We start from the raw sequence: 26,220 nt of genomic DNA, 5'->3' as shown, positions 1-26,220 counted from the left end.
GGGCCCCAGGCACCGTCCTCCAGCACGCAGGAGGGGCTGGAAGGGGTCCCACTCCCCCGAGACCTGCCATGAATGTTCTATTCCTCACGTAGGGCTGGAGGGTGGTTACCACTGGCTGAGCACTTACTGTACTCAAGGTGCTGAGCTGCACGCTTGACTTAGGTCTAATAGCAGCTGCCCTCCAGGCAAACTGTTTTACAGGTGAGAAAACCCAGGCTCAGAGAGGCCTGGATTCTAGACGCAGCCCTGTGATCTGTCCTTCACTGCTGAGCCCAGACCCTGGACCCCGCCTAGCTCCCTGCCACCCGTGCGGCCTCGGACAGTCATTGCAGGGTGTCTGGTTAGCCTGCCTCCCGGGGTTCTGGGCATGCCTTCACCCAGCGAGGGGGCCACAGCTCCGCGGGGGACCTGCCTCACTGCTCTGCCCTGCCAGCCCCAGTCTGTGGGTAAACTGACGGGGGCCCCACCCGAGGCGCTGTGCTGCTCCCTCACCTTACAGATAGGGAAACTGAGGCTCAGAGAGGCTTTGCTGACCTGCCCAGCCTGATGGTGAGTCCAGAGATGGTTCAATTCCTGTGCCAGGGAAGAGGGCCCTGGACACTTTGGGAAGCTTCTCCAAGCTGAGCACTGAACATGGTTTTACTTTTCCTGCAGTTCATCAGAAGGAGTGCAGTGAGCCTCTGTACCTTCTGTTCATAGAGATTTTTATTGTCAAAAGATGTTTTTAGAACCAGAAGAGACCTCACAAAACAAGCCAGAGTTGCTCCCAGTCCCAACCCCGATTCTGGGTCACATTGCATGGACACCCCCTGCTGGTCCGAGGGGGAGCTTCTGGCACCCCAGGCTGAGCACCAGGGGCCTGGGCCCAAGGGGCTTCTCGTCCAGCTGGGCTGCACTGGGCTGGCCTCTGGAGGGCATGGCATAGAGGACAGCAAGGCCACCCAGGGAATATCAGGCAGAGCTGGCACTTGGACCAAATCTGTGCGTCTCTAGAGGGGCAGTGAGGGGCAGGCCGCAGCCTGTCTCTGGCTGTGACTCAGCAGCGGGGAGCCCCTGGCTGGGCAGCCTGCACACACGTCGGGCCCCCTGTCTGCGCCCCGGAGACGGTTGCTAGTGGCCATCCCGCGTCAAGCCACCAGCACTCTCTCAGGAGGGAGAGTCGTGGGATGCAAAGCAGACCTGACCCATCTGCCTCCCTCAGACTTCCTTTGCTCCTCAGAAACCTCAGAGGCTGCCTGACAGCTGCCCCTGCGTTGCCCTCCAGCTGCATCCCTGGTCACACTCTGAGCTACTCAGAGCTGAGGCACCTCCTTTTTCCTTTCATTTCCGGTGGAATGAAACATTCAGAAAAGTGAACAACACAAATGTACAGCGTAACAAATTGCTATGAAGTGAACCAGCCCCCGTGTACCCTGCCGAGCTCAGCACCACCCCCTTCCTCTCTCACAAGTAACCCCTGCCCTCGCTTTGGGGAGGCTCACATTCCTGTTTTGCTATGAAACCTTCATCCATCACAGTGCTTTCCTGTTTTCGCACGCTATGTGAATGGAATCATACAGGTGCAAGCTTTGGCGTCTGGCTTCTGCTCGTTACGTCTTTGAGATTTGTCCAGGTTGCTGTGCGTAGCTGTAGTTTGTTCAGATTCATTGCTGAAAACTGTTCCATTGACTATCGTGGTTCACGGATCCATTTTACTGTGGATGGACGTTTAGTTTTTTTGTAGTTTGGGACAATCACAGACAGTGCTACTAGGAACAGTCTTATCTGTGTTTGTGACGCATGTGTGCACAAGTGTCTCTAGGGTATGTACCCAGGAGTCTGACTCCTGAGTTCTAGGGCCTTTCACTGTTTTCCAAGAATTTTGCAGTAAAAGAGACTTCCCTTGGTTCCACATCTTTGCTAACACTTGGTATTGTCAGACTTTTCTTCACCTTTGCCAATCTGGTGGGTGTTTAATTATGGCTTTAATTTGCATTTAGCTAATTACTAATGAGCTTGGGCACATTTTCATGTATTTACTAACCATTTTGATTTTCTCTCCTGTGAAGTGTCTATTCAAATCTTTTGCTTATTTTCCTGTTGTTTTCTTATTAATCTATAAGAATTATTTATATAGCCTCAATATTGTCAGCAACATGTATCATATATATCTCCTCCACTGAATAATTGTTTTTTGCACATAGCAAGAGATAAGGATTCACTTTCATTTTCCCCCCATAGGGTTACCCCACCTACCCCTGCATCATTTATTTATAACCTGTCCCTTCCCCAACCATCTGCAATGCCACTTGCCATATATCCATATATGTGTAGGTTTGTGGCTGGACTCTTTGTTCTGTTCCATTTGTCTGTCTGTTTCTATGCCAGTGCCAAGCTCTCTTACTTACTGTTGCTTGATTATGTCTTTTTTTTTTCTTTTCAAATTTAGTTTATTGGATGACACCACCCAAATAACACCATGCCAACTATTTTTTTAAATTTTTATTTATTTATTTATTTGGTTGTGCCGGGTCTTAGTTGCGGCATGTGGGCTCCTTAGTTGTGGCATGCGAACTCTCACTTGTGGCATGCCTGTGGGATCTAGTTCCCTGACCAGGGATGGAACTCGTGCCGCCTGCAGTGGAATTATGGAGTTGCTAACCACTGGACCGCCAGGGAATTCCCTTCAGGTAACTTTTAACCTCATTGAGGTCCTCATTACTTGATATTTATTGTTGTATGTGTCTAGTTTTGTGTGTTTTTTTTTTAACTCCTACACAAGACAGTATTTCTTTTTTCTTTTTTTTTCTTGGAAAAGGAAGGTGTACTTTAATACCATTTAAACTTTTTTATGATGATAAAATATACATAATATAAATTAACCATTTTAACCATTTTAAGCATGCAGTTCTGTGGCATTAAGTACATTCACGTTCTTGTGAACCACTACCACCATCCATCCCCATAACTCTTTTCATCCTGTAAAACTGAAACTCTATCTGTTAAATAGTAACTCCCCATTCCCCCTCCTCCAGCCCCTGGCAACCACCATTCCACTTTCCGTCTTATGAATTTGACTATTCTAGTTCCCTCATACAAGTGGAGTCATCATTTGTCCTTTTGTGACTGGCTTATTTCACTTAGCATAATGTCTTTAAGATTCATCCATGCTGTAGCATGTGTCAGAATTTCCTCTTTTTTAAAATAATTAATTAATTATTTTTTGGCTGCATTGGGTCTTTGTTGCTGCGTGAGAGCTTTCTCTAGTTGGGGCGAGCAGGGGCTACTCTTCGTTGTGGTGCGTGGGCTTCTCGTTGCGGTGGCTTCTCTTGTTGTGGAGCTCGGGCTCTAGGCATGTGGGCTTCAGTAGTTGTGAGACGCGGGCTCAGTAGTTGTGGCTCGCGGGCTCTAGAGCACAGGCTCAGTAGTTGTGGTGCATGGGCTTAGCTGCTCTGCGGCATGTGGGATCTTCCCAGACCAGGGCTCGAACCCGTGTCCCCTGCACTGACAGGCGGATTCTTAACCACTGCGCCACCAGGGAAGCCCCAGAATTTCCTTTTTTTTTAATTTTTAAAGAGCTCCTGACTTATTTATTTATTTATTTATTTATTGGTTGTGTTGGGTCTTCGTTTCTATGCGAGGGCCTTCTCTAGTTGTGGCAAGCGGGGGCCGCTCTCCATCGTGGTGCGCGGGCCTTTCACTGTCGCGGCCTCTCTTGTTGCGGGGCACAGGCTCCAGACGCGCAGGCTCAGTAGTTGTGGCTCATGGGCCTAGTTGCTCCGCAGCATGTGGGATCCTCCCAGACCAGGGCTCGAACCCGTGTCCCCTGCATTAGGCAGATTCTCAACCACTGCACCACCAGGGAAGCCCTCCTTTTTAAGGAAAGAAATAATATTCCATTGTATGGATGGACCACATTTTGTTATCCATCCGTCAACGACACTTGAGTTGCTTCCATCTTTTGTTTATTGTTAATAACGCTGCTATGAACATGGATGTACAAGTAAGTGTTGAGTCTCTTTTCAGTTCTTTTGGGTATATACCAGGAAGTGGAATTGCTACGTCATATGGTAATTCTTTAACTTTTTGAGGAACCACCATACCATTTTCCCTAGTGGCTGCACCATTTTATGTTCCCACCAGCAATGCACAAGGGTTCTAATTTCTCCACATCCTTGTCAACACTTATTTTCTTTTTCTTTTCTTTTTAAAAAATAATAGCAATCCTAATGGATGTTAAGTGGTATCTCATGGTGATTTTGATTTGCAGTTTAATGCTTAGTGATGTTGAGCATCTTTTCATGTGCTTATTGACCATCTGTATATCTTTGGAGCAATGTCTATTCAAGTCCTTTGCCCATTTCTTTTCTTTTTTTTTAATGTTTATTTATTTGGTTGTGCCATATATTCATTGCAGTGTGCGAGATCTTTAGTTGTGGCATGCAGGATCTTTTAGTTGCAGCACGCTGGCTCTTAGTTGTGGCATGTGGGATCTAGTTCCCTGACCAGGGATTGAATCCTGGCCCCCTGCATTGGGAGCGAGGAGTCTTACCAATTGGACCACTGGGGAACTCCCCTTTGCCCATTTCTTAATTGGGTTGTTTGCTTTTTTGGTGTTGACTTGTAGACAGTATTTCTTTTTTTGTTGTTTTTTAGGTATTTATTTATTTATTTTTGGCTGTCCTGGGTCTTAGTTGCGGCGTGTGGGATCTTCCTTGTGGCGTGCGGGATCTTTAGTTGCAGCATGCAGGATCTAGTTCCCCAACCAAGGGTTGAACCTGTGCCCTCTGCATTGGGAGCACGGAGTCTTAACAACTGGACCACCGGGGAAGTCCCGACAGTATTTCTTATATATAGTTTTAATAGATTGGGTTCTTTAGAAGCAAAACCTGAAACAGGGATCTTGTGCAAGTGATTTATTGCTCTTGTGCAAGTAGTCTCAGGATAAGCTGAATGGGGGAATCAGGATAGTGCAAAGGAAAAAACACGGGAAGGAGGTGGTCTCAGCTGGAGACTAGCTTTAGCCTGGTCCTACAGGAAGCTTTGGAATGCGCCTTGTCCTACAGAGTTGGTTTTGCTTTGAGGGGACAAGACTTGTGTGCCCCTGGATCAGCGTTATTGGCCAGGGGTTGTCTGGGTAGGGAGATAATCTCCTGTGCAAGGGCAACACTCTGGCAAAAGGGGCTCTGTGGGCAATTAGTAGCTAACACTCACAGCACCTGGAGAGGGGACCACTTTTAGAACCAACCCGGAATGGGGATCTGGGCAGGGCACCAATGGCAATTACCAAGTCCACCCCTTGAAGTGCTCAGATCCACTTGTTTCTTATATTAAGTTCAGTCCATTCAGACACAGACTCTTCAGTATTCTCACTGGTCCCAGTATCTGGGAGAACTTTCGAGAGAGATGGGTAGAGGGATAAACTATGTGGCCCCCACTGCTGCAGTTGGACTCAAAACCACAAATGATACCCAACACTTTCCTTTTCCACCACCCTTTCTAGATTTCTCTTCTTGACGGCTAGGCTTTTGGCTCTTCGAGTCCCTGGGAGCCTGCGCTTACCGGGCCATGCTGCCATGCTTGCCTGTTTATAAAGTCACTGGGTATGGGAGACCCAAGAGCTACCCTGCCCCTCGGGATGCCTGAGTGCCAGACACACTCCTGCCTGCCCCCATCATGAGGCTGGCAGCCCTACATACAACAACGAGGGTCAGTTACCCCTGCCAACGTGGCCACTTCTTTCTGTGCCTACTGATCTACTGACATAAGTTGTCCCACGTGACCAGGTGGCAGCCATAGCTTCGGCTTTACTATGTCCCGGGGTAGAAGTGTCCTCTTTGGTAATCCAAACCTCTAGGCTCAGTACTTAATGTTGCAGAGCAGGAAGTGCAAATTCCTCAAGGGGGTGACTGGGTAGTCCACCTGTTAGGGACCGAGCCTCGTAAAGTGGTTACTTCCTTTTTTTTTAAAGATTTTTTTTTTTTTTGATGTGGACCATTTTTGAAGCCTTTACTGAATTTGTTACAATATTGCTTCTGTTTTATGTTTTGTTTTTTTTGGCTGCTAGGCATGTGGGATATTATCTCCCTGATCAGTGATCGAACCCGCACCCCCTGCACTGGGAGGCGAAGTCTTAACCACTGGCCCGCCAGGGAAGTCCCAAGTGGTCACTTATTGGTACAGAGTATGTACCACTTCCTGAAGGACAGTGCTCCATCCTCCCAGGATGCCGTCTCCAGGTTGGAGCCTCATTTGAGCCTTCATGTGCCTAGTCCATCTCTAGTAGATCAGCAACTTCTGGATGGTACAGCTTGTGGTAGAAATGGTGGGTCCCAGGTCATGTGCCCATTGCCATACCTCCTTTGCCATAAAGCAGATCCTTTAGTACGAGGCAGTTATGTGGGATTTCATGTCAGCAAACCAGATACTTTGTGAGCTCTTGATAGTGGTGGTGGCTTAAGTACTGCAGGCAGAAAAAGCAAATCCACACCCAGATACATGGCAATCTATCTTGGTGAGTACGAGTTATTGCTTTTTCTCGGGTAGAAGGGATCCAGTGTAATCAACTTGCCACCAAGTGGCCGGTTGGCTCCTCCAGGGGCCTCAGCCTTGGTTTCTGATGCTGACAGGTTAGACACTGGCAGTGGCAGTAGCTGGATCAGCCTTGGTTATGAGGAGCTTGTGCTGTTGGGCTCATGCATAGCCTCCACCCTGCCACCACGGCTACTTCATTGATGAGACAATTGTGGTGGCAGAGGACAGATCCTAGCTGATCCCCATTGGCTGAGCCATTCCATCCGCTTGGTGTTTAGAGCCTCTGTGGTGGACGCTCACTGGTAGACATTAATATGCAATACAAAGATCTTCATCCTTTGTCCAGTTCTCACAGGTCCATCCCAATGCTTCTTCCCCATACCTCTTGTCCCTGAACTTCCACATTTCTCCTTCCACGCTCCTGACCAACCAGCTAAGTCATTTCTCACTGCCCATGAGTTCAGGCCATGTCTCCCTCCCACAAAGTGAGTGGTCAAGTTCACTACTGTAAGCTTTGCCTATTGGGATGATTTCCCTTTGCCACCTTCTTTCAGGGTGACCGCTGAATGGGGATACAGTGCAGCATTAGGCCATTTTCAGGCCACACCAACATATTTAGCCAACCTTCCTATGGACCAAGCATATACATTTTCCTCCTCTGTCATTGTGTCACAGGGAATCCCCTGAGACCACAGGTGAGAGCTGAGGGAGAGGTATCAGAGCTATAGGAGTAGGGGTCTGGACCACTTACCTCTGCACCTACATGAATCCAATCCTGGATCAAATGCTTTCAGATGATGATTTATCTACCTGGCTTTATGTCTTGGTGGTCTGACAGAACCAAGTGATGGGCAGTTCTGGCCTCAGATGTCCCATAGAAACACTGCATTTCTACCGGAGCTCAGTAGCAAGCCAGAAGTTACTTTTTTTTGGTGTGGGGGGGGAGGGGGAAGCCATGCTGCAAGTCATGTGGGATCTTATACCCCGACCAGGGATTGAACCCACACCCCCTGCAGTGGAAGCACGGAGTTTTAACCACTGGACCACCAGGGAAGTCCCCAGAAGTTACTTATTGAGCTGCTTGGATCTGGGTGGGTTTGTAGTTTTCATGAAATTAAAAAAATTCAGCCATTATATCTTCAAACAGTATTTCTGTCCTCCCAACACTCACCTCTATTTTCAGGGACTCCAATTAACATCTATACCAGGCCTCTTGAAGTTGTCCTACAGCTCATTGGTGCTCTGTTCATTCTTTTCCAAGCTCTTTTCTCTCTGTTTCATTTAGTTTCTTTTTTCGTCTTCAAGTTCACTAAGGTTTTCTTCTGCTGGGTCTAATCTGTTGTGTTTGTTTTGTTTTGGTTTGGTTTTGGGTTTTTTTTCTGTTTTTTTTTTTTTTTTGGCTGTGTTGGGTCTTAGTTGCAGCACGCAGGACCTTTCCTTGCGGTGCGTGGTTTCCTCTCTGGTTGTGGCGCATGGTCTTCTCTATGGTTGTGGTGCATGGTCTTCTCTCTAGTTGTGGCGCACGGGCTTCTCTTTAGTTGTGGCATGCAGGTTTTCTCTCTCTAGTTGTGGCCTGTGGGCTCCAGGGCACGTGGGCTCTGTAGTTGTGGCGCGTGGGCTCCAGAGTGCATGGGCTCTACAGTTTGCGGCATGCAGGCTCTCTCTCTGAGGCACACGAGTTCAGTAGTTGTGGTGCACAGGCTTAGTTGCCCCGCAGCCATGTGGGATCTTAGTTCCTCGACCAGGGATTGAACCCACACCCCCTGCAGTGGAAGCACGGAGTCTGCATTGGAAGGCAGATTCTTTACCACTGTACCACCAGGGAAGTCCCTGGGTCTAACCTGCTGTTGATCTCACCCAGTGTATTCTTCATTTCTGACATTGTGTTTTTCACCTTTATTTGTTTGACTTGGGTCTTTTTTGTATCTTCTATGTCTCTACTTAACATGCTCAGTCGTCTTCTCCCTTCAGCAAGCCCCCACGGACACCTCCTCCGGGCCAGGCCTTGTTGCTGGGTGCAAGGGAAACAGAAGTGATAGATGTAGAATTGTGGAGTCTTGTCAGAAAAGTCTTCTGAGAAAAGCCAGTGTCCAGGAGACCAAAGGTCACTGTCTATTAGCCATAGACAGTATCCCCGATCCTCTGTGGACAAGGCCAAAGGGGACCCTGCTGGGAGGGAAGGCCTGGATTCCACACTACTCTTCCACTGCTCAGCTCTGGGCCTCAACTTTCTATGGGTATAAAGGGAGCTAGCCCATATGTCTTCCGGGTCTTTTGGGGACTCGGATGAGACAAGGAGGGGCAGTTTGGGGGCAGGTGCTGATGTGATCTCTAGTCTTGCCTCCAGGTCACTGGCAGGTGGCCTGGTCTCACCAATGCCCTGGTTCTGCAGAGGTGACTGTGCTCTTTCAAGCGGCATCAGCAGGCCAGGCTCCAGGCATCAGGCAGCGGCCGCGTCGATGGAGCCTTATCGGGATCCGCAGGCCCAGCTGTCCTGGCCCTGCCCTGGCTGCCAGCCCGGCCCCAAACTTTGCCCGTGGTCCCGGGCACCCTGGCAAGGGCTTCTGGATGCAGACCAGCACACGGCTGGGCACAGGGGGCAGGGTCCGTCCGCTGGAGGAGTGGGCGAGGCGGGCAGGGAGAGGCCCCCAGCCTCAGGCTGAGCAGGGCCTGGAAACTACCCTTTGGTAAGCCCTCCTGCGCATCGCACGAATCTGGCCCGCAGGAGACCTCCACGAGCCTGACCAGCAACAATGAATGAGTGACGGAGCGGCTCTGGGTGAGCGGGCGCCGCTGGCACGACGGCCCGGCCTGCTTCAGCGACGAGGCATGTGGGGCTGCGACTGTCCGTCCCCACACTTGGGCCCCTGCTTTGTCCGAAGGGGGAGGGCGCGGCCCCCGAAGTCCGTCCCCGGAAAGGCGGTGGCCAGAGGCGGCAACCCCTCCCGCCCAGAGCCCGCCCCACCTCTCCCGCCCGCTCTCAGCCAATAGCAGCACGCGTTGCTGGGAGGTGCAGCAAGGGCTGGGCCTATGGGGGTGGCGCGTTGTTAGGCTGCGGCGCAGCAGGCCGCACCCAGCTCGGGCTTCTGGGGCTGTGCGGAGGGCTGAGGGGGCGGGAGGCCGGGCGAGAGGCCGGGCGGGCGGGTGGGGGTTGCCGGCCGGGCAAGCGCGGCGGACAGGGGGCGGAGCCGGAGCGGACGGGCGGCGGCCGCGCTCAGACCTGGTAGCCCGCGCGCTGCCCGCGATTCGACCCTGAGGTGAGGCCCGTGCGCAGGACAGCGGCAGGCCCGGGGCTCCAAGCCGGGCGGCGGGGCCCGTGGCGGAGGCGCGGAGGGTGGAGGCGGCCCCGGGGGCCGTCCTGGGCGGGCGGGGGGGGGTGTCCCCGCCGTTCGGCCGTCGGCGTTGACTGGCGCAGAGGGGCCGACGCCCTGCAGACCCGTCGTCGCACGGGCTGGTCTGTGGGAACGCCTGGGCAGCTCGTCGGTGGACTGGGTGGTGGGCTTCGGGCGTCCGTGTGGGAAAGGAGGATCTGGGCCGGACGTTGGGTCAGCGCGGTGCTCGCGGCCGCCGGGTCCGTGGCCCGCAGGGCTGAGGGCTCCAGGGTTCGAGCACAGACGTAGACAGACGCGGGCATCCGGATTCTGCCCGTCTGCTCTCGTTTTTTTGAAAAAACGACAGCTTCTGCCCAAAGAGAAAAGCCACATCTGCCTACGGATGGTAATAGGGTTGTCCTGCAACTTTATTAGAGAAGGAGCTGTTGGTCATCTCGCCCTCTCCTTCCTTCCTTTCTTTTTCGTTTCTTTTGGTGGGGCGGGGGGGGGGGTCAGAGGGTCTCTGCCTTTAGCAATTACTTTTATTTTTGCTCTTGTAATTCATGGCTCAAGATATTTTACAGGTCTTTGTGTTCACTTCATGCAGTCTTACCTTAAAGTAAGTATTATGGTTAACCTGCAACGGCTGGTGGTGTGACCATATGATTTTATGCCTAAATGACATAAAGCAATTTGTCATATCCCCAAGAACCAAAAACATAGCTGAGAGCGGTGTGCAGTGCTGATAAGTTGTTACAGAAAGGTTTTTTTGCGGGTGAAAAATTGGTTAAATCTTAATGGGGATAGGAAGTAGGCTGTCTTCTTTGCTGAACACATCAGTAGAAGCCCCCAGTGAAAACGAGTCGGAGTCGGTGAGCTGGGGTTCAGCAGGCACCAAAGAGGGGAGGGCATCCCAGGCAAAGAGGGTGAATTGTACGCGGGTGGGATTGTAATAACTGCAGTCTTTAGTTAATGGGCAAGTGCCAGCCCACGTGTAAATTACTTTTTAAAATCCAGAATCTTAGTATTCTGACTGTGGGTTAAATTAGAATAGTAAAGTTGTTTTTTTTTTTTTTTTTTTTTAGCATCTTTATTGGAGTATAATTGCTTTACAATGGTGTGTCAGTTTCTGCTGTATAACAAAGTGAAATCAGCTATATGTGTACATATATCCCCATAGCTCCTCCCTCTTGCGTCTCCCTCCCTCCCACCCTCCCTATCCCACCCCTCTAGGTGGTCACAAAGCACCTAGCTGATCTCCCTGTGCTATGCGGCTGCTTCCCACTAGCTATCTTACATTTGTAGTGTATATATGTCCGTGCCACTCTCTTACTTTGTCCCAGCTTACCCTTCCCCCTCCCCGTGTCCTCAAGTCCATTCCCTAGTAGGTCTGCGTCTTTATGCCCGTCTTGCCCCTAGGTTCTTCATGACCATTCTTTTTTTTAGATTCCATATATATGTGTTAGCATACGGTATTTGTTTTTCTCTTTCTGACTTACTTCACTCTGTATGACAGACTCTAGGTCCATCCACCTCACTACAAATAACTCAATTTCGTTTCTTTTTATGGCTGAGTAATATTCCATAGTAAAGTTGTTTTTTAAGGAAGTGGATGGTTTTGGCAGTCCCAACTGCTTTTCAGAGTTTTGACGTGGGTTACAGCAGGACAAATGGTATGATTTGTTTTACTGCTTGTGTGGTTTTAGTTACAGAGGCTCACTGAATGACAGGAATCTAAATTCTACCCAGTCTCCAAAAGGTGGGATAGTTTCCTTTCTAAAATATAATTTATACAGCTCACCGTTTCTCCTTTAACTCTTTGATGGTATCCGATATTGGTAAGGTTTTGTTTGGTATTCAGTTTTTTGTTATTGATTTTACTATAAAAACTGTTTCTTTAGATTGGTTTTTAGTTTTTAGTTAGTTCTTTCAAATAGTCCTTGTATTGAATCAGAAAATACTGAAATGCTTTAAAAGATACTTTAAAAAAATTAAAAAAATTAAATATCCAGCCAGTGTTAAAATTTTATTGATCGTCATAATTTTTTAACAGTTTGACAATAAATATATAAAATACATTTTTATTATGTGAAACTTAGAGGTTAACTGGACTTGTTTATTTATTTATTTTGAATTTTTGAGTTTTATTGTATTTATTTTTTTATACAGCAGGGTCTTACTAGTTATCTATTTGATACATATTAGTGTATACATGTCAGTCCCAGTCTCCCAATTCATCACACCAGCCCCACCACTTTCCCCCCTTGGTGTCCATACGTTTGTTCTCTACTTCTGTGTCTCTATTTCTGCCCTGCAAACCGGTTCATCTGTACCATTTTTCTAGGTTCCACATATATGCGTTAATATACGATATTTGTTTTTCTCTTTCTGACTTACTCCACTCTGTATGACAGTCTCTGGATCCATCCATGTCTCTACAAATGACCCAATTTTGTTCCTTTTTATGGCTGAGTATGTGGACTTGTTTATTTATTTTTACATGTTTAATTCTTCCCACACATGTAGAGAGACTAGTATAGTAAACGTCTCTTTACCCTCATCCAGCTTCAGCAGTTATTAACTCATGGCCAGTTTTGCTTTATCTGTACCCCCAAACCCAGATGTCATATCATTTTAGCCGTTAAGTATTTCTGTATGTATATCTATATACATCTTTTAAAAAAGATAAATACAGATACCACTATCACAGAATTCCTTATTACCTTCAAATATCCAACTAGTGTTGAAATTTTCTTGATTATAACAGTTTGAATCAGGATCCAAATGCTATTCATACATTGTGGCTTATTTTAATCTATAGGCTCCTCCATCTTTTGTTATCTCTTGTAATTTATTTGTTGCTGAAATTGGTGGTTTGTCCTGTGGAATTACACACAGTCTGGATTTTATTCTTCTGTAGTTTACACAGAATTTGCTGTAAATGTAATCTAATTTAGTTAGAGCTGAAGGAGTAGTCAGATTCAGGTTTGATTTATTTTTGGCAAGAAGACTTCATAGGTTAGTAGGCAGATAAGGATTAGTAGTCTTTTTTTTTAAATTGAATATAGTTGATTTACAGTGTTTCAGGTGTACATCAAAGTGATTCACATATACTTTTCAGATTCTTTTCCAATATAGGTTATTACAAGATACTGAATATAGATCCCTGTGCTATCCAGTAGGCACTTGTTTATCTACTTTATGCATAGTAGTGTGTATCTGTTAATCCCAAATTCCTAATTTATCTTACCCTATCCCCCTTTCCCCTTCGGTAACCATAAGTTTGTTTTCTCAGTCTGTGAGTCTATTTCTGTTCTGTAAATAAGTTCATTTGTATCATTTTTTTAGATTTCACTGAAGTGATGTCATATGCTATAATATGTGTGATATATCATGTCATATGTCTTTCTCTGGCTTATTTCACTTAGTATGATAATCTCTAGGTACATCCATGTCGCTGCAAGTAGTCTTTCTTCTTGTTAGGAGCCCTTGATGCTCAATGTTTAGAGTCATTATTTCATTAGGCATTAAAAAATGTTGATATTTTAATTATATAACTTCATCATTGATTAGCTGAATATTTCTATAAAGAGTACTTTCCCCTCCTTCGTAAGTTGGTTATCTTGAATTATAACTCTTTAAGGAAAGGCAAGATAAATGCTTAATTCTGCTCCATTTTTTATTAGTTTTCAAAATAATGAGTTGGTGTCCTCCAAAAATAGTCAATGAATTGTGTATATGTATTTGTGTCCTTGTGAACTCATGGATTTAAATGTATTTGATATGGTTCAATTCATTGTAGATCCTTATTGAAGCTCAACTTGTTCCATCGTTGTCCAATAGGAATCTGTTCAAATCGGCTCCTAAATCCTTTAGACACAACTCTTAATAGTCTTTGATTGCTCTTCTTTCTGGTATGACAAACTGCACCAGCCTCACCTTGTACATTTTCTGTCCCAGCCCTGGAATCATCATTTCTCCAAGGGGCCTTGGTTTCTTTTAATGAAACAGTAGTATTTAGTAATCACAGTCTGTGCCCTGGAGTTGTTCATTGCTACTAAGTTGATCATTGTTTCTAGGTCTTTTCAGTGCACACATCATGGATTACTGACACTTTCAGTTGTAAAGCAAGAGGACAGAATTCTATTTAACCTTCTTGATCTTGCACCTGTACCTTTTTTTTCTTCTAAGACAAACATCTTGATTCTAATTACTCATTGTTTTATCCCACACTGTACATACTTCAGTATCAGAAGAGTAATACGAACACTACCACCAACTGATATAAAGTATTTAAGAGGTTTTTTTGCATCCTTATTTGGAATATGTAGTCAGATTACTGTGTTTTAAAGTCACTTTGAATAGTTACTCCATGATTTTGCCACCACTGGATGTATAGTGTTCGTTTTTTATTTTGCTTTCAGTGTTTAGGAATTGCTTTTATTTTTAATCTTTTTTTCTTTTTTTTTAATTGAAGTAACTTGATGTACAATATCATATAAGCTATAGGTAGTGATAAACAATTTTTAAAGGTTATACTCCATTTATAGTTATTATAAAATACCGACTAAGGAATTGCTTTTTGTCTTGTTTTTAGATTCCATGTATAAGTGGGACCATACGGTATTTGTCTTTCTCTGTCTGACTTATTTCATTTATCATAATGTTCTCGAGGTTCATCCATGTTATAGAATGTATCAGGATTTTCTTCCTTTTTAAGGCTGAATAACATTCCATTGTATGTAAATACCACATTTTGTTTATTCATTCATCCCTCAGTAGACAGTTGGGTTGCTTCCACATTTCAGCTATTGTGAATACTGCTGCTGTAAACATGGAGGTACAGATGTCTCTTTGAAACCCTACTTTCAGTTCTTTGGGTTATATACCCCGGAGTGGAATTGCTGGATCATATGGTAATTCTGTTTAAAAAATTTGGGAGAACCACTGTACTGTTTTCCACAGTGGCTGTACCATTTTACATTCCCACCAGTAGAGCAGAAGGGCTCCAATTTTTTCACATCCTTGCCAACATTTGTTTTCTTTTTATTGATAGTAGCCGTAATAGTCATCCTAATGGGTATGAGGTGGTATCTCGTTGTAGTTTTGATTTGCGTTTCCCTAATCCCACCAGGCTTTTTTTCACTTACCATTTGGCATCCATGCCAGACTATAATATAGACATATTTCTCATTCCTTCTTCCAGTTGCATTGTGCTCCTTTATATGGTTGTACCATACTTTATTCAAGAAGATATGACTGCTTTTTAATGAACATTCAACACAAATATCTTGTCTGATAATGGCATTTTTTTCTTTTTTATAAATTTATTTATTTATTTTTGGCTGCGTTGGGTCTCTGTTGCTGTGCGTGGGCTTTCTCTAGTCGCAGCAGGAGGGGGCTACTCTTCGTTGCAGTGCACGGACTTCTCATTGCGATGGCTTGTCTTGTGGCGGAGCACAGGCTCTGGGTGCGTGGGCTTCAGTAGTTGTGGCTTGTGGGCTCAGTAGTTGTGGCTCGCGGGCTCAGTAGTTGCGGCTCACGGGCTTTAGAGCGCAGGTTCAGTAGTTGTGGTGCACGGGCTTAGTTGCTCTGTGGCATGTGGGATCTTCCCAGACGAGGGTTTGAACCTGTGTCCCCTGCATTGGCAGGCGGATTCTTAACCACTGCGCCACCAGGGAAGCCCTAATTTTTTAAGAGCTTAGTTGTGAGAAATAATGTTCGTGGCAAATTATTAAAGGCCCATCTGTTCCCTTAAAGCAGGAGTTGACAGACTTTCTGTAAAGGGCCAGATAATAAATATTTTAGGCTTTGAGGGCTGTATGATCTCTGTTGCAACTACTCAGTTCTGCTGTTGTTGCATGAAAGCAGCGATAGATGATATGTAATTGAATGAGCATGACTGTCCCATAAAACCGTGTTTATGGATGCTGAAATTTGAATTGATTTTCATGTCTATCATATATTTATGTTTCATATAATTTTTTTTAGCCTTTAAAAATCAAAGCTTGTGACCCTTATAAAAACAGGCAGTGGGCTGGATTTGGCTTCAGGCGGGGCATCATTTGCTGATTTCTGCCTGGAGTTTAAATTTTATCATTATATCAAATTAGACATCTGCCTCCTGGACTTAATTGTTTTGTCTGCCAGTGGACTTTCTTTCGTTGCATCCTGCTTTGGTCTACAGTAAGGAACTATGTAGGAGAAATACTGTCCTGAGATGCCACATGGTATTGGTTGCAGGGCTATCACTGGGGGCTTTGTCCATTATAATAAATGAAATAAGGACTGTTCTTTCTTCAAGAAATCTGCTTTACTCTTCTTTGAGTAGAATTTTCAACTTCATTATTCTAGTTCTATCCCAGAATGAATTTTTATATTTCATGTTTGTCCTTTAGTTTAATATATTTCAGCTATGGTTCCATAGTAAGAGCTACTTGGAGTTAGAAACACCTGGTTACACCTAGTTGTATAACTTTCTTTGCCAAATTAATATTTTTTAATTTAATTTTTATTTTATTTTGGAGTATAGTTGATTTACAATATTGTGTTAGTATCAGGTGTACAGCAAAGTGATTCAGTTATACATATACATACATCCTTTTTTTTCAGATTCTTTTCCCATGTAGGTTATTACAGAATATTGAGTAGAGTTCCTTGTGCCATACAGTAGGTCCTTGTTGATTATTTTATGTATGGTAGTGTGTATATGTTAATTCCAGACTCCTAATTTATCCCTCCCCTGACCTTTCCCTTTTGGTAACCCTAAGTTTGTTTTCGAAGTCTGTGAGTCTGTTTCTGTTTTGTAAATAAGTTCATTTGTATCATCTTTTTAGATTCTACATATAAGTGATATCATATATTTGTCTTTGTCTGACTTACTTCACTTAGTATGATAATCTCTAGGTCCATCCATATTGCTGTAAAATTTGCCAAATTAATCTTAAGCTAGCATTAAACCTGGCCCGGAGGAAGAACCCAAGAAATGGCAAAGCCCCTTGCCTACCCTCACCTCCATCACTTCCTCCACCTCTTATCCTTGGGCACATCACTTCTCTTTTTCTGAACTTAAGTTTCCCCATTTGTGCCGTGATGATAATATCTTCCTTAACTACTTCAAAGAATTTGTATGATGATTAAATGAAAAAGTACTTTGTAAGCGATAGGTGCTGCTCAAGTGTGTGATTTATTATCACATATTTAGAATATACTTGGGGGCAAAAAGGAGAGAGGAAGCATTGCTAATGGTGCAGTAACTTCTCTTAAATTCACCTCCAACAATTATTTATCTCATGCCTTTTGGGTGTGAAGCATTGTACTGAAAAAGCAGATGCTATACATATTGTAGCTCATCTTGCCAAATGAGATGATACTGTTTGAGAAAATGTAATGCTTGTAATTCAGAGGTGCCGTTGCCACAGAAGCTTACTACACAAAATTATAGATTTGAGCCAAAGGTCTGGAAACTCAAAACCTTGGGGTAAAATCTTTTAGTTTTACTTTAAAGATGTTGCTTCACTGTCTTTTTTTTTTTTTTAATAAATTTATTTATTTTTTGGCTGCGTTGGGGTGTTCATTGCTGCGCGTGGGCTTTCTCTAGTTGCGGCGAGCGGGGGGCTACTCTTCGCTGCAGTGCGTGGGCTTTTCATTGCGTTGGCTTCTCTTGCTGCAGAGCATGGGCTCTAGGCACGTGGGCTTCAGTAGTTGTGGCGCATGAGCTCAGTAGTTGTGGCTCGTGGGCTCTAGAGCACAGGCTCAGTAGTTGTGGCGCACGGGCTTAGTTGCTCTGCGGCATGTAGGATCTTCGCGGACCAGGGCTCGAACCCGTGTCCTCTGCATTGGCAGGTGGATTCTTAACCACTGCGCCACCAGGGAAGCCCTTCACTGTCCTCTTGCTTGCATCACCTCCTACAAGCAGTCTGCTGTCATCCTTATCTTGTTCTTCTACATAACATGTCTTTTTCTTTGGCTGCTTTTAAGATTTTCCCTATCACTGGTTTTGAGCAATTTTATAGTATTTTGATGTGCTTTTGTATTCAGTAGTTTTTTCGTGTTTCTTGTGCTTGGGGTTCATTGAGCTGCTTTCTTGGATCTGTGGGTTTATAGTGTTTGTCAAACTTGAGAAAATCTTGGCCATTATTTTTTCACATTTCCTTCTCCATGTTGCCTTTGAGGACTCCAGTCCCATTCATGTTAGACCATTTAAAGTTGCCCCTCAGCTCACGGATGCTTTGTTCATTTATTTGTCTTTCCCCTTTATGTTTTGCTTTGGTTGTTTTTTATTGCTGTGTCTTCATATTCACTACTCTCTCTTCTACAATGTTTAATCTATCATTAATCTTGTTCAGTGTAATTTTTCATCTTACATGGTGTAGCTTTCATCTTTAGAAGTTCAATTCGTATCATATTTATATCTTTCATCTCTCTACTTGAGATTTTGAACATATGTAATACAGTTGTACTAACTGTTTTAGTGACCTTGTCCACTAATTTTAACTTCCCTTTCAGTTCTGGGTTGGTTTGATTGATTTATCTCTTCAATATGGGTCATATTTTCCTGCTTCTTTGCTTGTTAGGTAATTTTTTATTGGATTCCAGACATCATAAATTTTACGTTGTTGGGTTCTGAATTATTATTTCTTCCTATAAACGTTCTTAAGCTTTGTTCTGTTATGTTAGCAGTAGGACTTTAAAATTTTTCCTGCGTTGGAGATGGTGAATGGCAGCATTTTCTTTTTCTTTTTACATAAATTAAATTCCTAGCTTCCTTGAGATCTGAAGTCAGTGAAACAACAACAACAGCACTTTTCTTTGAATCATATATATCATTTTGTTTTTTATTTTCCCCCATGCTTTGGCAAGTTATTTTGCAAGTAGAAGGGATGTCTTTTTTTGAATTTCCTATCGTCTGTGGTTTTTTTTTTTTAATTTTTGGCTGTGTTGGGTCTTCGTTTCTTTGAGAGGGCTTTCTCTAGTTGTGGCAAGCAGGGGTCACTCTTCATCGCCGTGCGTGGGCCTCTCACCATCACGGCCTCTCCCGTTGCGGAGCACAGGCTCCAGACGCGCAGGCTCAGCAGTCGTGGCTCACGGGCCCAGTTGCTCCGCGGCATGTGGGATGTTCCCAGACCAGGGCTCGAACCCGCGTCCCCTGCATTGGCAGGCAGACTCTCAACCACTGCGCCATCAGGGAAGCCCTCGTCTGTGGTTTTAAAAGTTGAATCTAAGATTTGGTTAAGTAGCAGACAGATTAAACATGCTAATACTTGCTTAGTTTGTTCAGTGCTTGCTGGCTAACACACGGCTCCTTAAAATATTTAGGTATCTTAACATAGCATAATATTAAACTTTAACAAAACTGTTTAATAGTTAATGCTTGTTCTGACCTTCTACATGCAGGAAACTTGAGTTGGAAGGAATGAAGGGAAGTAAGTTTAACTCAGTTTTGCCCTTTGAGCTTTATTTATTCCAGAAGTACCTTTTTAAACAAGTGTTATGACTAATGTATAATATTGTCTTTGATATCTGTTAGCTTCAAAGTGTTGAGCATATTTTGACATGATTTTGTATGAATTTAAGCTACATAGGAAAAGAATAGCATTTTTAAATACAGTAGGACTGGAGTGTGAAGGACACTTTTTTAAAAAATAATTAATTTATTTGTTTTTATTTTTGGCTGTATTGGGTCTTCGTTGCTGCTCATGGGCTTTCTCTAGTTGAGGCAAGCGGGAGCTACTCTTCGTTGTGGCGCACGGGCTTAGTTGCTCTGCGGAATGTGGGATCTTCCTGGGCCAGGGATTGAACCCGTGTCCCCTGCATTGGCAGGCGGATTCTTAACCACTGCGCCACCAGGGAAGCCCACTTAGCTTTTTTTTTTTTTTTTTTTTTTTTGCCCACTTAACTTTTAACTGAACAGTGTCTTGAGAGCCTAGTCTGCCAGGATAAAATGACAGTAATTTTTAAAATGTTATTTTGCAAGCATATTTTCCATTCTGTAGCTTTCATTAACTTGCAGCCCCATCTCTTCACCTATAGTTATTGAGCACCTACTATATGCTGGGTACTATTCTGGGCACTGAACAGAGCAGGGAATGAGACACATTCTCCTTTCTTGGGAACTTATATTCTAGAAAGAGAGGTTAGGTAATAAAGAAATACTGTAATGTCAGATAGTAACAACTGCTGTGAAGACCATGGAACTGGTTAAGGGAACAGGATAAGGGAATGGAGAATGGTGGCAGCAAGGATCTGTTTCAGATTGGGGAGGGAGGTAGGCTTCTCTAAGGAGGTGATGTTTGATCAGAGATCGAATCTGTGTACTTTTGGGGGAAAGCATCTGGGCAGTGGAGACCCGTCTCACTGTATATGGTTTCTTGTTGCCTGTTGGTGGGGGCAGGCCATGTAGGCTAGACATCTGGAAAAGAAAACCCTCGTGGGCTGTGAACTAGATGGGGAAGCAGAGCAGGTGCTGTTTGCCAGTTTCCCTATACTTGTGTAATGCCTGGCACTGGGTAGTGTAGATATGAAATTGATTTTTTTGGTGGAGCCCATCTAATAATGGCAAAATTATTGTTATTAGTAGTAGTGTCATAATTAAATAATCATTAAGTTTAATAATAGCCACAGTTAATTTTTATTGAGTACTCCATGGGAAGTATTGTTGTCCCATTTTGCAGACGAGGGAGCTATGAGACAGGTTAAGTATTATAACTTGCCCAAGAGCACACAGCCAGAGTGGTGGTGTGTACATATACCTCCTTTAAAAAATAAATTGTTACGCATAATGATATTGATTTTGCTCCTCCTTAATACATCTTGGCAAATACTCAGTAGCAGCATACATAAATCTATTTTGTTCTCTTTAATAGTCTCAGGTATTTCGTCTTAACTATACAATTTATTTAATCACTGCTGTATTGATAGGTATTAGCTTCCAGATTTTTACTGTTATAAACTTTTTCAGTTAATATTCTTTGTCTTTGGGCACTATGAAGTATATCTGTAGATATAGTCTCAGAGGTGAAATTGCCTGGTTCAAGGATATTTGTACTTTTAGTTTCCATAGCTGTTTCCAAATTACCCTCCTAAGGAATTATGCCAGTTTATATTCCCACCAACTACATGTATTCCCCACATAAGAAAGTGTTGACGTGTAACAAAGAGGTAATCACAGTACCTATCTTACACAGTTATTGTGAGGATTAAATGAATTAAATGCATAAAAGCTACCTAGTAAGTGGCTGCTATATATTACTAATATAATTATGAACCATGTTTCTGAACCTTATTACCAAAAATATTATAAGCCTAGGAACTGTTTCAGGAGGTTGGAAAAGGGGGTTTATACAACTGACCGTATATGCTCCCCAAATACTGTCCCCCTTTCAGAACAGCTTAGCTCTGCGTCGAGGCCTTGGGAGCTGTGGGGGCCTGGGAGCTTCAGGCTGATGTGGGAATCGAGCCCGCAGGCACATGCGGACAGGACCGAGGTGCCCTCAGAGGCAGCGCACAGTGGGTGTTGACCCCATGCGTGCCTCCGCAGCACCCTGCAGTAGCAACCTTCAGTGTTTCCGTGGGGAGCAGGAGGCCAGCGCTGGGAGGCACCTGCAGAATACCCTGTCTCAAACACTTTGTTCTCCCCTTCTCTTCATCTGATAAGGCTTAGTTTAAATTTGCCTTGTGCACTGACTTACGGAGAATGATTCAGGGAGCTCCTCAGCGAAGCAAACAGTTTTTCTCATCCGCATGCTGTTGCTTGAAATGTCTTGTGGAGGAGACAAAGCAGTGTGGTGGTAAGGAATGAGCAGGTCTTCAGCCAGAAGGTGCGAGTTTACTGCAGGTTCACTGAGGGTTACCCAGCAGTGGGTGACAAAGTCACTTAACTGATCCCAGCCTCAGTTCTCTCTCACAAAATGAAGCAGTTATAAGATGCAAAGGAGAGAATGTTGTGAAAACCCTTTTGAAAATGCAAATGCTGAAGAACATATATGTTCACACAAAAATTGGTATGTGACTGTCCGTAGCAGTATTACTCTTAATAGCTGAAAAGTGGAAACAAACCCGGTAATAAAGAATGAAATACTGATACATGCTGCAAATGGATGAACTTGGAAAAGGTTTTGCTAAATGAAAGAAGCCAGAGAAAGAGGTGGTAGGGGAGGGGAGGAATAGGAATGGGGACTGACTGCTAATGTGTGCGGGGTTTCTTTTTGGGTGTTGAAAATGTTATAAAATTAGATCGTGATGATGGTTGCACATCTCTCTGAATATACTAAAACCCACTGAACTGTACACTTTAAGTTGGTGAATTTTATGATGTATATCAATAAAGCTGTAAAAATGCGAATGCTGCATTAGGCATTTTATTCTCACTGAAGTAAGTTAGTTGTCAGTTACTGGTATAATGCTGGGTATTAAGGATATAGTGTCTGGATGCAATTTGCCACTCAAACTGTGTAGCCCTGGATCAAGCTGGTGAAATTCTTTGAACTCACTTTTTTTCTTTGGTTGAAACAGAAGTAGTAATAGTAACAGTCTTGTCTAACTAGAAGTGTTGTGAGGCCACAATGAGAGAACTTTTGAATGCGTGTGGTACATAGGTATGTTGTCAGTGTGCATTTCCTTTCCTTTCTTCCTTTTCCAGTGTATAGACCAGGGAGAAGCAGATGTTAAGTGGGAAAGGCACAGAAAGGCAATTAAGAGTCCTGTTTACTAGCTACTCCCACTCTTTTTTTTTTTTTTAATAAAGTATGTGCAGAGATATTTTTGTTTTGTTACAGCTGTATGTATTTGCAGCTTAGCAAGAACTTTGTGGTTAAGCCATGCTTTCCAAGATTAAAGAATGTTTTAGTTAATAGGCCAACCTTGTTCCCAGGTGATACCATTAATCAGGTTATTATTGCATAGAGCTTCAGGCAAGAAGGGAGGGTAGAAATGATTCTTCAGTCTCATAGAATGAACTCCCTTTAAGACTGAGTGTCTACTTCAGTAGGAGAGATATGAAGGTAGTCTGTCCATCTTTAGGGGAACTAGATGACCCCTCCATCCAGATACTCTCTATCTCAGTTTATTCTGAGAATCGTCCCCAGGAACTGAAGCACAGCGTACATTGACAGTGTAACCACTGGGAATGTCTCTGACCTAGGATGTCTGGAATATTGAATGTGCTCTGTTTTCTGCATAGGGTGTTTGATTAATTGTTTTGGAAAGCAGGGAATTTCTTGAGGGAAACATTTCTTTTCCAGCTTTTCGTCAAGCGATAATAGTATGAATTTTCTTTGTCTCTAGTTTGTAAATGACAGTAGTCACATTTAGGAGATGTATTAATTCACTGAACTTTTAAAAAGGCCTTTAGTGTGCCAGGCATTGCACTGGGCATTGGGAATCAAACATAACAAGAACACAGGTCCCACTTCAAGGGCTCTTGGCTCTTCAGGTCAGACAGAGAGGAAGCCCATGAGGATAAGTACACAGGAACTCCTGCTAGGGCCTTCTCCATAGGGACATGAGGTAGATCTCTGTTAAAGGTGTCCAGATCACTGAGATGTTTCATATCACTCACTCACAGTTATTTTTACCATTTCTATTTTATAAAAATCAAGCTAGCCGTTTTAAAGTATGTTTTACTTTTTCTTGGTGGATAGTTTTCATTTTGATTGCTTTGTGATGCACTAGGGTGAAGTAGAATCCTTATGAAAATAGTACAGATTTTGCTGACTACAACTATGGAAGGCTGCCAGTACCTTTTTCATAAAATGAGTTACTTGTACGTTATTTCAGCTCTTGACCCCAGATTTTATTGTTCTGTGAAAACAGCCATGACATCATCTTTTTTTTTTTTTTTTAAGGCACAAAGGAAAAATCCACTTTTTGGTATATTGCCTTCCTTTTTTTTTCTAATATTTATTTTTTGGCTGCATTGGGTCTTAGTCACAGCACACGGGATCTTTCATTGCAGCGTGTGGGCTCTCTTATTGTGGCACGCAAGTTCAGTAGTTGTGGCACGTGGGCTTAGTTGCCCCACAGCATGTGGGATCTTAGTTCCCCGACCAGGGATCGAACTGGCGTCCTCTGCATTGCAAGAGGGATTCTTAATCACTGGACCACCAGGGAAGTCCCCCATGACATCATCTTTATTCTCAGTAAAAATCAAGGCTGAATGATAGTTGCAAGAATAGATAAACATGAATTCCATTGTATGTGATGTATGTTTTTTTCCCCCTGAAGGAGCATGTGGTTTGTGCTCTTATGTTTTATTTTTTGGCCGTGCCTCACAGCTTGCGGGGTCTCAGTTCCCCATTCATTTCCGGACCACAGCAGTGAAAGTGCTGAATCCTAACCACTAGACCACCAGGGAACTCCCATAAAATTTAATTGTCTTGGAAAGCAGGGAGGTGCAAGGTTCTCTATACTTCTAATGATCTTTTGATTACATTATTCTTTTTTTTCTATTTACTGTTTGCTAATTTTTTGACTGCTTTGCCTGTTTTAATAATTGAGCGATGTTTTGGTGTTAATCTACCCATTATGGGTTAATCTATCCATTTTGATGGTAGATTTGTCAATTTTTCTCTGAGTTTTTATAGTTTTTGCTTCATATGTGTTGACACCATTTTTTTTTTATAACTTTTATCAGATGTTTATTTATTTATTTATTTATTTATTTATAGCTGTGTTGGGTCTTTGTTTCTGTGCGAGGGCTTTCTCTAGTTGCGGCAAGCGGGGGTCACTCTTCATCGTGGTGCGCAGGCCTCTCACTGTTGTGGCCTCTCTTGTTGTGGAGCACAGGCTCCAGATGCGCAGGCTCAGTAATTGTGGCTCACGGGCCCAGTTGCTCCGCGGCATGTGGGATCTTCCCAGACCAGGGCTTGAACCTGTGTCCCCTGCATTGGCAGGCTGATTCTCAACCACTGCGCCACCAGAGAAGCCTCCTGTTGACACCATTTTAATAGGCATATATATGTATCTTCCTGTTGAATTGAAATTTTTTATCGTTATTTAGGATAGCACTTCCATTCTAAAGTAATGCTTTTATTTTCCGTGGTCTTTATTGTCTCACATTAATATAGATACTCCAGCTTTTTTTTTGGTTGTTGTTTGCTTGGTATACCTATTTTCATCCATTTACTTTCAAACTTTCTATGTTCTGTTCTTACGTTTTATGGGGATGTGAGCTTTTTTGTGGCTGCTATAACAAATTACCACAAACTTGGTGCCTTAAAACAAGAGAAATTATTCTCTCACAGTTCTGGAGGCCAGAAGTCCAAAATCAGTATCACTGAGCCAAAATCTCAGTGTTGGAGGGGACATAGTTCCTCTAGACCTTCTAGAGGAGAGAATTTGTTCCCTGACTCCTGCGGCTGCCAGTATTCTTTGGCTATAGCTGCATCACTCCAATCTCTGTGTCCCTGGTCAGATTGTCCTCTTTTATGTCTGTGTAGCCAAATCTCCCTCTGCCTCCTTTTTGTAAGGATACTGGTGATTGCATTTAGGGTCCACCCAGGTAATCCAGGATAATCTCACCATTCCCAATACCTTAATCACATTTCCACAATCTTTGCAATGTGAAGTGACATTTACAGGTTCCAGGGATTAGGACTGATTTCTTTGGTGACCATCCTTCAGCCTACTACAATGGGTATTATATCTGGCTTTTAACTGGCATAATACATTTACATTTATTGTGATTCTGATAAATTTGTACTTCTTCTGTCATCATACAATTTGTTTTCTATTTGTAATTTTTTTGCCTGCACTCTTGCCTTTTTGAACAACCAAGTTCTTTTGTTTGTTTTTCATTATGTACTCCCTCCGTTTGGTTTGGAAATTACATACTCTATTATGTTCTTTTTTTTTTTTTTTAAAAGGGATTCCTTTTATTTTTATTATTTATTTATTTATTTATTTATTTTTGGCTGTGTTGGGTCTTCGTTTCTGTGCGAGGGCTTTCTCTAGTTGCGGCAAGCGGGGGCCACTCTTCATCGTGGTGCGCCGGCCTCTCATTATCGCGGCCTCTCTTGTTGCGGAGCACAGGCTCCAGACACGCAGGCTCAGTAGTTGTGGCTCACGGACCTAGTTGCTCCGCGGCATGTGGGATCTTCCCAGACCAGGGCTCGAACCCGTGTCCCCTGCATTGGCAGGCAGATTCTCAACCACTGCGCCACCAGGGAAGCCCTATTATGTTCTTTTAGTGGTTGCCCTTGAAGTTTTGCCATGCATATTTAACAAAGTGAAATTAATTTCATATTCCACTACAAGAGAAAACAAAGATGTTAAAATACTTTAATTCCGATTAAACTCAATGATCAAGTTACATGCTACTCTGATCCAGTATTTTAGTCTAGCCTTTTATTTTTTAGCCTTATAAATTGGACAGCATCATCACTATGTTTTTCAAAAA

At 43.7% G+C, this 26,220-nt stretch overlaps 1 protein-coding gene across 15 annotated transcripts in view; it reads left to right on the top strand.

The window, feature by feature from the left end:
* Positions 1-9,618: 9,618 nt before the first annotated feature.
* ADD1 (adducin 1) overlaps positions 9,619-26,220 on the top strand; it is a gene marked incomplete at its 3' end in the record, with an annotated part of 76,972 nt that continues 60,370 nt past the window's right edge. For 13 of the 15 annotated variants that reach the window (XM_082464355.1, XM_082464342.1, XM_082464353.1 and 10 more), the window contains exon 1: positions 9,619-9,770. Of the gene's footprint in view, positions 9,771-9,899; positions 10,231-10,423; positions 10,444-26,220 lie in introns of those variants that run through there. The other 2 variants (XM_082464348.1, XM_082464349.1) reach the window with 2 other exon arrangements.

Source organism: Balaenoptera physalus (assembly GCF_965194825.1).
Source record: "Balaenoptera physalus genome assembly, chromosome: 5".
NCBI classification, from domain to species: domain Eukaryota; kingdom Metazoa; phylum Chordata; class Mammalia; order Artiodactyla; family Balaenopteridae; genus Balaenoptera; species Balaenoptera physalus.
The sequence above is the reverse complement of the archived record's forward strand: the minus strand, read 5'-3'. Positions and strand labels throughout refer to the sequence as shown.